This window comes from Alligator sinensis, unplaced genomic scaffold (genome assembly GCF_000455745.1).
Source record: "Alligator sinensis unplaced genomic scaffold, ASM45574v1 scaffold301_1, whole genome shotgun sequence".
Classification (NCBI taxonomy): Eukaryota; Metazoa; Chordata; order Crocodylia; family Alligatoridae; genus Alligator; species Alligator sinensis.
Window position 1 is genome coordinate 1,065,191 of NW_005842035.1, and position 12,060 is coordinate 1,077,250.

The 12,060-nt window shown below is 55.1% G+C and overlaps 1 pseudogene; it reads left to right on the top strand.

Annotated features, from left to right (window-relative positions):
* The first annotated feature begins 2,113 nt into the window (after positions 1-2,113).
* Positions 2,114-6,463, top strand: LOC102378774 (annotated as a pseudogene).
* The last annotated feature ends 5,597 nt before the right edge of the window (positions 6,464-12,060 follow it).

The following is a 12,060-nucleotide window of genomic DNA, read 5'->3' on the forward strand; positions in this document are numbered from 1 at the left end:
AGGTTAACCCCTGGGGACCTTCTGGCCTTGCTCAGACTTGGATAGACACCCTCTCCTGCACGCTGAGCAGGGGGAAGCTCTCTCTGTCCCCACCACAACCACAGCCTAAAGCTGTCAAAGCCACTCGGTGGGGCAGCCCATCAGCAGCGTTCCCCTTCCTGCTCCCTCCCCTGCTGCTTCAGCCGTGGTCAGTCACCTACCGGGCAGGAGCAAGGGTGGAGATGAATCCAGCTGGTAGATGACCCTGCCTGCGAGTGCCCTGCGGCACCCAAACCCTAAACTGCATTGTGCTTTTGGGACCTGCTCCAATGTCAGGATAAAAACCTGTGTACATGGTGCTTTGGCTTTGCTGCAGTCTGATCATTGCTGCCTGCTCAAAAAGGTTTTGCATTTAAAAACAAAAACATATTGAGGCTTTTCAGCACAGCTGGTTAGAAAGAGCCTACAGCACCTGCAAGGGAGCTTTGCTGCTCTAAGGTTTCTTGGTGCTTTCTGGCACCTAGCTCCCTGCTAGAAGCAAAGACTCACTCATCCTCTCTCCAGTGCTCCTTCCTCAGACCTCTCTTTCCTCAAGGGAGCTTAAAATTAACACGGCTCCTTTCGTCTCCGTCCTGGCTGGCGTATTAGCAACACTGTGGATAGCACGAGGTGCATTGCTTTTGCAGGCCCCACGTAACCAGCAGAGGGGACCAAGAAATATAACATTTATGCTGCTTTTATTCCGTTTTCAGTAGTTCAATAGCATCCAGCTGCAAAAAATATATACTGTGCTCGGTGCTGCATGGCACATATTAAAATAAAGCCCTGACCTCACAGCAGGTTTGACCTTCTTTCTTTCAAGCGAATACAGGGTTCACCTACCTGCAGCTTGGCAGGGAATCAAAATTATTTGCAAATCAAGTTCCCATTCAGCAAATACTTGCAGACACGAATAAAAGGGGCGGCTGGAGGAAGCCCTGAAAATGCTGCTGTCTTTCATTCTGCTGCCTTCAAAAACAAAAGGGTTGGGCTTTTCATCTTGCAAACAGCTCCTTTCCTTGCTGATTTGATTTCAATGGGAAAAAAAGAACAGGGTTTCCAAAGGGGTGAGTAAGCTGGAAGGGAAGGGAAAAGCTTCATGTGGGGTTAAGCAAAATGAGGCCTGGTTGAACCGAAACAGAATTCTCCAATATTTGATTCCATGTGAACTTTTTCTCCACTTATTTGGCACAAGAACCAAACCATGCTGTATTCAATGATAGATACACCGAGGACTGCAACACCCAGGGCTGGAGCCGGTGTGATGAGACGCACAGACATTAGGTTCACTGAACAACTCAGCGATGGGGCACAGATGCCCTGTCCATCTCTGGTAAGCAGATCACAAAGCCATGCTCGTTCAAGGGCTGCCTCCTTTGGAAGTCAGTGGGCGTCCACTTGGTGAAAGCTAAAACCGATGGTTCCTGTGGATATCTCCTCCTGCCTTCCACAGACACTCTTCTGGGCTTCACCGTGTTTCCGTAATGACCCTGAGCTGATGCAGTCCCATCAGCACGAATTTGGCATAGGGCAAAGGCAGGACCAGGACCTTCCTCCCGTACCTTCTCCTGTCCCATACTTCGTCCTGTCCCATACATCGTCCAGAAGATGGGGGGAGTCACTTCCTCAAGGAAGTGCATGCCATCCTGAAGAGGCCGTGCTTGGTCTACCCAGCCAGCAAGATCGCCAGCTTTATCCTGGAAGGACCAAGAAAATGCCTTGCTTTAGAAACCAAGAGCTCACTGAAGAATAAGTGCGGGTGATTAAAATTGATCCTGAACAAGATGAATGAGCTTTTTGGGGGGACAGAGGAGCTTGACGCCTCATGTCAAAGGGGGTTATTCCATCCCAGACTCAGCCCAACAGGCATCTTCCCAAAGACAAACTTATAACACAGGACCCTTCAGATGAGTGGAGCTGGGTAAATGTGAAGCACGATTCCTATAGACGCTGGACTTGACTCAGTCCCTCAAGGGTTAATCATTCTCCCTTCAGCTGGGTGCTCCATGCTGATGACATCACGTGGATGACATCACAATGACATGCCCCATGACCCGCGCACTCCAGGAAGTGAGCTCATCACACCGCACAGCTGAGCAGAAAGCATCCAGAGCTGCTGCGGGAACATCGCCGGCTCCTCCATGGGCCGTGGGGGGCAAGGACATCTCGACGCCTCTCCTGCCGCTTCTCTGTGACCCCCTGAAAGAAAGCTCCCGCCACCCAGCCCGGCTGCGCCCATCAGGCCTGATGCCTCAAGAGGAGCCCCAGGCAGGCCAAGGCTAGATCCCAACACCATGTTTGAGCTCGAGCTCTCGGCAGAAGCATGCGAGGAGAAGGCAGCGGCTGTGCTCCCAGCCACCTGCCTCCAACATCTGGACAGCAGCCTCTGGAAGGAGAGGTTGTCCAGCCTGGAAGCCTTTGAGAAGGCCGTGGAAGAGATGGAGAGAAGCACCGTGCCCTGCCAAGCCCTGGTGAGGCTGCTGGTGAAGGACCCCGGGTGGAAGGAAACCAAGCTGCAAGTGGTGAGGAAGAAGCTTCACCTTGTCACCCTCATCGCCCAGAGGGGGAACTTCTCCAGGGCTTCTGCCCACATCGTCCTGGATGGCCTCGTGGACCAGCTGGGAGATGTGATATGCGGCCACGAGGCAAAGAGCGCCCTGACAGCGGTGGCCGAGGCATGCTCCCTGCCCTGGACGGCGGGGAAGGTCGTGGATTTGGCCTTCTTGCAGGAGAAGCCCCGGACGCAGGCTGAAGCCCTGAGCTGGCTGGCGAATGCGATTCTGGAGTTTGGTTTTGCGGGGATGGAAGTCGAAACCCTGGCTGATACCATCAAAGCGGCCCTCGCTGCCGTCCACCCGGATGTACGGGCCTCCGCCCTCACCTTGCTGGGGGTCGTCTCCCTCTATGTGGGGGCCCCCATGCGGGCCCTGTTCAAGGGGGAGAAGCCGCCCCTGCTCTCGCTTATAGATGGGGAGTTGCAGAAGGTGCAAGGGCAGAGCCCGCCAGCTCCAACCCGCGGTGGCTCCCAGCCCGGCAGGGAGGAGGGGATGGGAGGGGACGCGGGGGACTGCGGCAAGGCCGAGGCGGTAGACGTCCACGCTAGGATCCCCTCCGAGCTGGTGCAGAAAATGTGGGATGGGAAGATGCGGAAGGAAGGGCTGGATGAGGTAGCAGGCCTCCTTCTCACAGCTGGGACCATCCACTCCAGCCTCGGCGAGCTCCCGGCCGCCCTCAGGGCCTGTCTGCATGATGCTGACCCTGCCGTGGTGGAGAAGACCCTGCAAATCCTCCGGCAGCTGGCCACGGCCGCAGGCCCAGGCCTCAAGCAGCACGTGAAGGACCTGGGCGTCCCCCTCTTTGCCACGCTCTGGCGCAGCCAGGGCCCCGTGAGAGCTGCCGCCTTGGAGGCTGTGAATGCCTGGGCCGAGCAGACCAGCCTGCAGGAGTGGCTGGATGGGGAGGACTTTTTGGAGGGGATGCGAAAGGAAACCCCCCTTGCAAAGCAGGAGCCGTCGGAGAAGCCACCTGGGCTCGGCTCTGCCCCCTCAGAGCTGCTGCTGGCGTGCGTCCCTCACCTCTACGCCTGCCTGGAGGATTGCAATGCTGGCATGAGAGCAGCCGCCCAGGGAGCTCTGCCTTTCTTTGTCATGCACCTGGGGACAGAGAAAATGGCCGAGGCCACCAGCGCGCTGAAGCCGAGGGAGAAGCACCTCGTGCCGACCGAGCCGGAGAGAGCCGGAACCAAACCTTGCACACCTTCTCAATCCCTCTCCAACCTGCCAAGGGCTGCAGCTGGGTCTGCCTCAGACTCAAGTCCCGCCACGCCTCCCTCAATGCCAGCCTGCCCGGCTCCAGACCAAGCATCCAGCAGCCCCGTGGACCAGAAACCTGGCCCTGAAGAAGCCAAAACAGCAGGGTCGATGACCCAAGGCACGGCAAAGGTGAAGCCGGAGCTGAAGGAGGGTGGCAGCCAGTTGGGGCCCGTCTTCATCCTTGTCCCTATGGGGAAGGAGCATAGGGTGAAGGACGAGCAGGGCCGCAAGGTGCTGAGGTGGGATTTCACGGCGCCCAGCAGCAAGTACGTGGAGCAGCTGAAGGCCCAGATGGGCAGCTGCGTGTCCAGCTGCCTCCAGGAGGAGATGTTCCACTCCAGCTTCCAGCACCACATCAAGGCCTTGGCCATCATGGTCAAGCACCTGGAGAGGGAGAAGGACGCGGTGATTAGCTGCCTGGACCTGATCCTGAAGTGGCTCACCCTGCGGTTCTTCGACTCCAACACGTGGGTCCTGACCAAGAGCCTGGAGTACCTCCGGCGGCTCTTCGCCTTGCTGAGTCGGGAGAAGTACCAGCTGACGGAGAACGAGGCACATGCCTTCCTCCCGTACCTCGTCCTGAAGATGGGGGAGTCGCAGGAGGCCATCTTCAAGGAAATGCATGCCGTCCTGAAGAGGCTGTGCTTGGTCTACCCAGCCAGCAAGATCGCCAGCTTCATCCTGGAAGGGGCCAAGTCCAAGAGCGCCCAGCAGCAGGCGAGATGCCTGGAAGAGCTCGGCTATTTAGTGGGGGTTTATGGCATCCACGTGTGCCAGCCCCACCCAGGCAAAGCCTTAAGGATGATCGCTGCCCTCCTCAGAGCCCAAAATCACACCGTCCGCCAGGCCGCTTGCAACGTCATCGTGACCGCGAGCAACGTCCATGGGAAAGAGGTGTTCAAGCTGATCGGGACTCTTTCAGAGAAACAGATGAAGATGTTGCAGGGGAGCCTGACCCCGAGAGCTAATGGGGCAGCTCAGCTGGCCAGAGGGAACCGTTCGCCGGGTCCGAGATCAAGTCCTCATGTCGGCATGGGGGCAGAAGAGACCCTGCCCCCCAATCTCAGTCACACCCTCGGCATGGGCATGGGCTTGGAGGGGGAGCCTCCAGCTCCTCAGGCTTTCCAGCTGGATGCAGATGGGTCAGAGGATGTGCCTGGCATGGTGCAGGGTGAGATCCCCAAGCTGGATGGCATCCCCAGCTCACAAGCCCAAGTGGTGCCCACCGAGAGCATGCAGCATGACACGGCCAACCCCATCGACCTCGTCATCTACCACGTCGCCAGCAGCGATGTCAACACCAGCCTCCAGGCTCTGATGCAGATGGATGGGATCCTGGGGCAGCCAGACAAGGTGGGAACCATGCAGGGTCACGTCAACCAGTTCCTCGAAGCCACCCTCTGGCAGCTCCAGTTCATCCACAGCCTCCAGGGACCCAAGAAGGAGCTGGGCCCGGGCAGGTACCCCATCATCCGACTATACCGCAGCATCCTCAGCAACCTGCTGTCGCTCTTCCAGAGGGAGAGCCTGGCTCGTGAGGCCTCGGCGGCGGTGCTGACAGACCTGCTGCGCAGCCTCATCGCCTTCCTGCTGGGTTCCCAAATGCAGGCCCCGGAGGAGGAGCAGGAGGTCACCCAGTCCCTCAACCTCCTGTTAAAGAAGGTGCTGGAGACGTCGGACCAGACCCGAGCCTTCACGGCCGTGCTCACCCTGCTCCGGGAGAGCCTGGAGGCTGCGGGCGGCACCCCACAGCTCCCTGACCTGGTGGCGAAGTGTTTGTGGAGGATTACCCGGCTCCTGCCGCGCACCCTCAGCAGCCTCCACCTGGACCACGTGCTGCTGGACCTGCACACCTTCCTGCGGGCCTTCCCTACCGAGGCGCTGAAGCAGCACGCCAGCAAGCTGCCCCTGCAGGCCCTGAAGACACTGCTGCATACCCTGTGCGAGCTGAAGGGAGCCGAGACCCTGGACCACCTCACGCTGATCGGGAACAAGGCTGAATCGGAGCTGGAGGCCCACCTGAGGACAGCGGCCGAGCCCCTTGCCAAGCAGGCACCCAGCGAGCCGGATCCGGGGGTGGGGAACGGGGATGCCCGCGCGGCTGCCAAGGGCAAAATTGAGGATGTCTTGGAGGGGATCTTCCAGAAGATTGGCTCCAAGGAGAGCACCAGGGAGGGGCTGGAGGAGCTGTACGAGTACAAGCGGCAGTGCCCCAAGGCCGACTTGGAGCCCTTCCTGCAGAGCCTTTCCCTCTTCTCCCGCAGCTACATCAAGCAAGGCTTAGCAATGATCCAGGTGGAGAAGGAAGGCAGACCACACGCGCTGCCCTGTCAGACAACAGGCACCAGAACAACGCCCATCCCGAGATGGGAGGTGGGACTGTCTCCTCCCTTGGACACGCTGAAACCCCCCCGCCAGCAATGGGGCCCCAGCAGCATGAAGCCCCCCAGCCGGCTACCTGCAAAGCCCCCGGGAAAGCAGTGCAGCAGGCTCCCCAGGTACACCAAGATCCCGGAGCAGAAAGAGCCGCCTGGTTCCAGGCCGGGATCCATGCTTCATCACTAGCCTCCGCTCCCTCCTCGGCCTCAGCAAATCCAGATGGAGCAAGAAATAAAGCAATAAAAACAGCTACCTAGAACCCATAACACGCGCCGGTGAGATGGTTGCACCAGAGGCAGCAGAGGGGAAGGGGCAGATGAGGCTGGGGTAGCAACCAGCTGGAGCCCATCTTCATCCTCATCCCCAAGGGGAAGGGAAAGGAGCTCCAGCTGGCTCAATCAGGAGTCTCCTGGGGTCAAGTGGCCTGGTTGAAAGCCTAGAGTTGAGCCCCGAGTTAGCATTGAGGTGGGCAAGCAGGGGAAGCACTGGGGAGGCCGTAGCACCGAGGCACCCGGCTTCCCCTGCATGCGAATACTGCCTTCGTTCCCGCTTGGTGGCTCTTACGGGTCTATTATTTGGCTCCGTGCTGGGACAAGAGCAGAGGACACCAATACAAGGGGCAATGGAGGGTGACCCAAACAGTGAGGAAGGCCAGGTAGTAACCTCTGCAGCGGGTTGGAAGGAGCTTCCCCGGCAGCCAGGCTATCCCCTAGCGGAGGCCGAGGAGGTCGCATTCATGCATGCGAGAGCATCCAGTCCCAGTGCTCTGCCCCTGTTTTCATGGGAAGTCAGCAAACACCAGGGAAGCTGGCCCCCACATTGAGGTTTTGCTTCTGCCTATTCAAATGCTTGCAAGGCCCATGAGACCATCATCATACAGCTGGCAGGTGCCAGGCTGACCCTTCTGCAGGCCGAGGTCTGGCTCTCCCGGCCACAGAGCAGGCAGCAAAACCTTCCCCGTGCAGCTGGTTTCCAAAGCCCTGCCCGGGACCTGTTGCGCAGCTCAGTCTCTCGCCCTTCCCGGCCTTTGGCTCCGTGCTCAGGTTGCCAGCACAGATCCTGACACGTAACATCCCCTCTCTGCCAGCACCTCTCATTCGCATGTATATTAACAGCAGGGCCCTGCCTAGAGCAGGGTCCTGTTGCACTATGTCCTGTCCACACTCATTCAGGGGTCGTTCCACTCTCCCCAAAATTCACAGTCTCCTCAGACCCGTGATTCTCAACCATGCACGGGTGCCTTGATATCCTTGCAGGGGTGCAGCAGGGCACCACGCAGTGGGTGTGCAAGCACGATTCACAAGATCAACCCCAAGATTTCAAAGAAGTCACAGTGTTAAAAGCTTTCTGACCCATTGGGGGTCTTTCTGAGTTCTGTACAACTGAAGAATGGCTTCGTTATATTTTTATGTGGTCAAAAAAAAGAGCCAAAGCTAAAAGTTGACATTGCCTCAGGTGGGGTCCTGAGCCTATCGAGGGGGACAGGCCTCAAATCTATGGAGGTTTGCCTCAAGTCTAAAAGGGTTGAGAAGTACTGCCTTAGACAAAGGCAGGAGAAGCATTCCTGCTTCTGAGGATAAGTGGCACGGCTCGGGATGATGGTCTGTGACAAAAGCAGGGACCTGGACCTCCAGATTCCCCGTCCGGTGTCTTAAGTCACAAGGTCATGCACGCTCACGTGAGCCTCCTCTCGGCGAGGCTACAGACAGACACGTATGGCGACATCCACATGCACAACCTGGACCGAAATGTCATGGGAAGAAGCCGGGCGGTTCTGCAGGGTAGGACGGGAGCTTTCCTTGCTCTGCCAGTCACCAGAAGAAAGTTGCTTCCAGCTGTTCCTTTGGACCGTTTACACTGCTCGTTTCTTCCTTTCTCTCGGTTTTTTCCTACTCTGCACCCACACCTATCACAACCAAGATGCTGCTCTATTCTTTCCCCTGGTTTCACACCACAACCCAGCGCTGTGTTGTGTAATGCTCTGATTTTTGCACGCTTAGCAAAGGATCCATCCTTCACAAGACTCAGCATTCCCATCCCGATCTTCCAAAGCACAAACCTGAAGGCCGCTGGCTTGAATGGCGCTAAGCATGTGCGTAAAAGTTAAGCAAACTGTTTGAGAACAGAAATCACTGCAAACATATCATCAGTCCGACCGAGGCCTGGTTTCTGCCTGTAGATTGAGACTTGCAGAAAGATTGCGCCTTCGACGCCCTTTCAGAAAATTTCTGATAAACAGATTTTTTTTTTTAGCCGTAACACCCAAGGCAAGGATTGGAAAAGGGAAGCAGTTTGTACCAGGCTATTTGTTGTCTCTTAGGTGGAATCAATGAGACGCAGGATTTCAAGCCCACTTACACACATCAACCTAAAAGAGTCTCAATGCAGCCGGGTTGCTATGGACAACCATAGGATGCCAATATATTATGGAGACTATAGCTGTATAACCTTAATATCGCAGAAGGTCTTAGAGAAAACCTTGTGTTAAAACACTTGTGTTATTCTCCCAGGAAACCTCATCTATTTAGTCTTTATGATACCCTCTTTCTCCTGAGCTTCCCCGGGCAGGAACTATGTTTGTGCCTCCTATAGCACTGAGTACTACTGAGATGGTGAATAATACTGTTAGTCATAGGCAATTCTCAATAAGTGTGAAATCTCTTTAAAATTCTGGATGCATCCAAAGCAATGCTGCCGGCTATTAGAGATGTCACCTGGCCTCTCGGCCCTGTTTGTTTTACAAAAGTCTGTGCTGAGCTCTACAAAAGCAACCCAAAGCTCTCAAAAGTGTAACTACACTTCTCGAGTGATGAGTGTTTCTTAGTGGTTGATCTATAATGACACGTAGCTGTGCTACGATCCCCCCGCAATGCAGAACATCCTATCGATGTTAGCATATCCCTTTTCTGCAAATGCTGTCAGCGCCCAGTAATTGCTCCATCACGGAGATCCCGGTTTGCCAGTCTCAGTCCGTGGTTAAGGCTTGGTTTCCCATAGTTTGCACAGGGTGAATATAGCAGCATTGCTGAATGGCTCTTCCTGTCCTGCTGGATCTCTTAGACTCCCCCCAGCTGACACCAAAGCTATTGAAAGGCTGCTTACATAGTAGTTACTTCAAGCCCTCTTACTATTTTTGCCTTGCACGCCAGTGACTATCTCCCTATTTCAGAATAATACCACCTCCCCCCTCTATTTACTGCACTGCTTGTGTGCTGGCTAAATGAAAACCCACCCGAAGTAATGAATTATTTTTATATCCCCACTGCCACAAAGTGACTCAAATATGTTAGGATGGCCTAACAGCGTACTGATTTCTTTAAGCAGTTACATTACCCCTGCAGAAACCATGCAAAAGCATGTCCCCCTTTTAAGGCCCTTCCACCCATGTTCATCCATCATAGCATGTCTCAACCCATGCTGCAGTCACTCATCAGTGCAGTGCCTGCGTCCCACTGCTGAAGGACTGGGTCCTTTTAACTAGTAGACACGAGTCTAATCTGTGGGCTGCGACCACACATCCATGCTGTAGCCAATGCACACAAACCGAGGTCTCAAAAGACTGGAGACAATTGATTCCTCATACAATTTTGGGCTCGTGTACACGTCACAATTTTTGCCCTTTCATGCGCTGCAACTACATGCCTGTTTGCACAAGCAAGATTTCCTGACGCTTTAAAAGTCTTTCTTGTGTGTTAAAGTAAAACTCGGACATAGTTTAGTTTGGGAATTCAAGTGTCGTGTCCATGGATTCATTGTGTGCAAACACAAAGGCACTCAAAGACGTGTAATTACCCTCTTCTTGCACCAGACTTGAGACTGGAGACACAGGAGGATGCATTTCTTATGTGTTTCTCTTTTCCAAAAGCTTGGTGGCAGTTGGCAGCTAGCAAAGCTATTAATTATTAGCCATGATTATGTGTTGTTTATATTACCAGAGCACCCAGGAGACCCAGCCATGGATGGGGACCCCATGGTGCTGTGTTCACGGCACCAACACAGAACAAAAACACAGTCCCTGCCCCACAGACACTCCAACTTTGGCAAGCAACCCAAGGTAGCTAACGCTAAACGCCTGGAGCCCCCTGGGAGCCAAGTGCTTTCCCAGAGCACCTAACCTAGAGATCTCTTCTATTCAGCTTCTCATCCCATGCTCATCTGAGCAACCCCCAGCGGTGCATTCAGCAACATGACTAAGATCTGTCACGTGTTGTTTGTTCTGTCAGGCTCTCCTCGGGGGGAAGCGTGTGCAGTGGTGTGCATTGTTTTTGCAGTGTTATAGCCTTGTGGCTTTTTTTTTTTTAAATATACACGTTGCAATAAGGTTTTGCAGGGGAGGGTGGGAAGGGAGGGAACAGTCAAAAAAGCAGAGGGAGGTGAGGACCAGCAGGGAGCCTGGCTCCTGCAGAAGTTCACTCCTGAGTCCTTCTTGGAAAGTTCTGCCTCCTGTGCAGGGGAACCGTACCCTTCACAGGGACAGGGAAGAGACTGCTTAAAGCTTGTCCTCCCAGAGTTAAGATATTCTAGGTTCAGAGACTTCCTTACAGACAACTTTTGAGCAAGGAAAGCTATATAACTTTGCTGCATGGAATCCGTCCAGGACAGGTCCTACTGCTTGCGAGCGTTGAGTGGTAATGATGATGTATTCTCCTATTGGATTCCTGCTCTACTGCCTTACCGGGAATGCTTCCCACTTACTGCCAACAACCAAAGGATCTCCGATGCGATGGCATGCTGGAAGGAAGGAGAGGGTCACTGCCGTGTAGCAGAAAGGGAAGCCCTTGCCTAGACAGATCTCCCAAATTCGAGCTGGATCCAGAGGGTCTGGGTGAAGGCACAGAGCTTCCTCCCCACACACGAGGGGGCACTCAGGAAAACCTTGGCAGTGTGCTCATTTGCTCCTCATATTAGAATCATAGAGAATGAGGGTTGAAGGGAGCTCAGGGCGTCACATCTAGTCCAACCCCCTGCTCCAAGCAGGATCAGCCCCAACTACAGCATCCCAGCCAAGGCTTTGTCTAGCTGGGTCTTCAACACCTCCAAGGATGGAGACTCCACCACCTCTCCGGGGATCCTGCTCCAGTGCTTCACCACCCTCCTGGTGAGAAAGTTTTTCCTAATATCCAACCTCAACTTCACTTGCTGCAACTTGAGGCCATTGCTCCTTGTCCTGTCATCTGCCCCCACTGAGACCAGTCTAGCTCCATCCTCTTTGCAGTCCCCCTGCAGGGAGGTGAAGGCTGCTATTCAATCCCCCTCGGTCTTCCCTTCTGCAGACTCAGTCAGCCCATTTCCCTCAGCCTCTCCTCACCAGTCCTGTCCCCCAGCCCCACAGCCATTATGGTTGTCCTCCACTGGACTCTCTCCAACGTGTCCACATCCTTTCTGTAGTGGGGGGCCACAACCAGGCACAGGACTCCAGATGTGGCCTCCCCAGTGCTGAATAGAGGGGAAGATTCGCTTCTCTTGACCTACCAGCAACACACCTACCGATGCAGCCCAGGATGCCGGTAGCCTTCTTGGCACCAAGGGCACACTGCTGGCTCATCCAACTTCTTGTCCCTCCCCCATCCAGGTCCTTTTCTGCAGAGCTGCTGCCCAGCCCGTCAGCCCCAGCCTGCACCGGTGCATGGGATTGCTCCCTCCTCAGTGCAGGACTTTGCACTTGTCCTTGTTGAACCTCATGAGATTCCTTTCGGTCCAATCCTCCAAGTTTTCGAGGTCTCTCTGAATCCTACCCTACCTTCCAGTGTTTTTACTACTCCTCTATATAGGCACGGGGTATCATGGTGGTTGGAGCACATTCCTCCAGACCTCCCCAGTCCACAGCCCTGAACGATCAGGCGCCTCACGT